The following is a 3252-nucleotide window of genomic DNA, read 5'->3' on the forward strand; positions in this document are numbered from 1 at the left end:
TTGCGGTGCTCCTTCCCCTCCGGCGGTCCCTTGGTCATCAGCTTTTCAGCATCCAGCTTTCCCCAGTGCACTTTCGCACAGGCAAATGCCATTCGTGCACCTTCTATGCAGACCGACCGCTTAATGACTTCGAGCCGAGGGCAAGCACTCACAATCCGCTTCACGAGCCGGAAGTAACTGCTTGGAATTGACTCGGTGGGCCATAGCCGGACAATTAAGTCCTTCATGGCTAGTTCGGCCGCCTTGTGCAGTTCGATCAACTGCTTCAGCTGATCAACAAATGGCACCGGATAATTCGGCGCCAAATACTGCGACCAGAAGAGATTTTCCGGAGTCTTCTTCTCCTTAGCTCGATAGAATTGAGCAGCATCAGATATGCTGCGCGGCAGCTCCGCAAACGCCCCTGGAGAAATCAGAATTTCATTTGTCACCTTGAACTTCTCCTATTACTACATAAAAATCACTTTGAATATGAAAAAGCCTTACCAGCCGCAATCTTCCTCGCCTCCTGAATGTCCTTCAGAGCAGCTTGGGCTTCCTCCCGAGCATCATTTGCGGCTTGGAGAGCTTGGGCGAGTTCGGATTCTTACAATCATAGACTCTGCTCCAAAGTCTCGCTTTTCTTCACGGCCTCCTGAAGCTCTCGTTCAGCTTCAATGACCCTGGCATCATGCTTCCCGCGAAGAGCCTGCTCCGTGGCTGCCTTCGCCCCTAGAGTGTGCAATATAAATGCTTTTATTAGGCACACCTCTTATTTGTGCTAAACTTAATAAAGTTTTGACATACCTTGATTGTCCTCCAACTGCTTCTTCACTCGGCCAAGTTCTTCTTCGGCCCACTCCAGACTCTGTTTCAGTCCGGATACTTCCGCAGTATGAGAGGCAGCAGTCACTGCACACGCCTGTTTATAAAGGAAGAGATATATATCATTAGCTGAGTCTCCTGCAGACAGAAATTGGATCCCCTGTCCGGTTCTCTCTTTCATCGGACAGTGTATCAGGGGCTACTATCCATACTATGACAATCTTCTAAAACTCCTAAAACATACCTCCAAGCCTTTTATAAGGCTGATGCAGGATTCATTCAGTCCACTTTTAGCGGCCTGAATCTTTTCAATCACCACGCCCATAAGGGCGCGATGTTTATCGACGATGGAAGCACTCTTTAGCGCTGTCGATAAGCTGCCCTGCATGTCTGGTTGGACAGAGGTTGCCGGCCGAGCAGGATCGCCCCCTCTAGTCAAGGGGGGCTGCCTACCTGATCCCGGAGCCTCAAAGGTCTCCGGGACTGTGTCCGGCTTTTGGCCGAATCCAAGATCGCCCCCGCCGTCGACACTCATGGGAGCCGCTGCTCTCGTGTATCCGGCCCCTGAGGTACGCCCTCCCTGGTCTGGGTCCTTCTGGGACAACACCTCAGTATTACGACCAGACTTTAGGGAAGGGGCCTTCGTAGGTGTCTCGCTCTCTAGGGCATGTGAGCTCAACGAATCCTCCGATGAGGACTGTTCGACGCGAGACCTCACCGGCATGCAAAAAGTGTGGCACAAGTTAAAATATTACACTTTAGTGATCCTGGACGCGTAGTCATGTTCCGATTTCATGTACTCACGAGTTTACCAGGGGCTGGGCCCTGGGATCCCACTCCGGGCTGCTATCGATAGCGTTGGTGGACGCCTCTGGAAGGGGGGTTCTTCCCCTCTTAGGCAAATCAACCTCCAAGGATGAGGAGGCCGTCCTTTTCTTCCCTCCCCCTATAGGGGACTCGTCCTCTTCCTCCTCCTTGTCCTCTTCGGAGGAAGGACGGGCACTGGAGTCTTCGGACTTTGCGTCCGAAGCGCCGCGAAGACGGAGGCCGCTCCTGGTCTCCTTGGCCTCTTTGTAGGCCTCTTTCTTTGGCGCCTTGTAAGGCGCTGGGACCAGCATCTTCGTCAGAAGTGGTCCGGTCGGTTCTTCCGGCAGCGGGGCCGGACAGTGTATCCGCCCTGCCTTCTTCGTCCATCCCTAGGATAATTGTGGAAGGCACAGTAAAGCGTCTTCCTCGGAACATGCCAACGATACACATGGATGGACAACACATATTGATGACTTACCAGACTTGCAGGGCGGGATAGTTGGTACCCCCGGTCCTCGGTGGAGTCTGGCCACGATTTGCTGGACTTGAAGAGCACCTTCCAGATATCCTCGTGCGAGGAGCCATAGAGCTCCCGTAGGTTCTGGTGCTCGGCCGGGTCGTACTCCCACAAAGCGCAGGCTCGGTGCTGACAAAGAAGAACCAGGCGAACTAACATCACCTGGACTATGTCGACAAGCTTGATGTCCTTGTCTACCATACCCTTGACGCGCGTCTAGAGCATCGACAGTTCGTCGGATGAAGACCAGTTCAGGCCCTTCATGGGCCAAGATGTAAGCCGCAGGGGGGCTCCGGATTGGAATTCGGGAGCAACGGCCCACTTTTTGCCATGCGGCTCGGTAATGTAGAACCACTGCTGCTACCCCTCCTTGACATAATCGTTGAAAGTACCTGTCGGCCATATGACCTAGGGCATCTTGCTCACCATGGCGCCTCCGCACTCGGCGTGCTCGCCGTTCACCACCTTGGGCTTCACATTGAAGATCTTCAGCCATAGGCCAAAGTGTGGCGAGATACGGAGAAAGGCCTCACACGCGACGATAAAAGTAGAGATGTTGAGGAAGGAGTTACGGGATAAATCATGAAAATCGATCCCATAATAATACATGATGCCGCGAACAAATGAGTGAAGGAGAAACCCGAGCCCGCGGACGAAATGAGGGAGGAACACAACCCTCTCAAGGCGCTCCGGAGTAGGGACGATCTGTCCCGCCGTCGGAAGACGGTGGCCGATTTTCTTGGCTAGATACACGGCCGCCCGAAGCTTTTTGATATCCTTCTCCTTGACGGTACAGGCCATCCATTTGCCTCCTGCTCCTGGTCCGGACATTTTCGGAGAACCTCTTTTGGTGGGGGAAACGAACGCATGGGCGTTAGGGCTCAGGCAAAGGGGAATGGACGAGCAAAAGGAGATGAGGGTGTGGGTGGAGAAGAAGAGGCCTTATCTTTTCATAGAGGCAATACAAACTTTGTACCTCCCCGCTTGCCTAGTAGAACCTGCTCGTTCCCCACTCGCCACAATTGGCGGTATGGTTGGGTTGCCCACACCCGTATTGATGAGAGTCCCGTAATAAGGGGACACGATCTCTGCTTCGACAAGACGTGCCTAGAAAACCGCCTCGC

The sequence above is a fragment of the Triticum dicoccoides genome, chromosome 1B, assembly GCF_002162155.2.
Source record: "Triticum dicoccoides isolate Atlit2015 ecotype Zavitan chromosome 1B, WEW_v2.0, whole genome shotgun sequence".
Lineage (NCBI taxonomy): Eukaryota > Viridiplantae > Streptophyta > Magnoliopsida > Poales > Poaceae > Triticum > Triticum dicoccoides.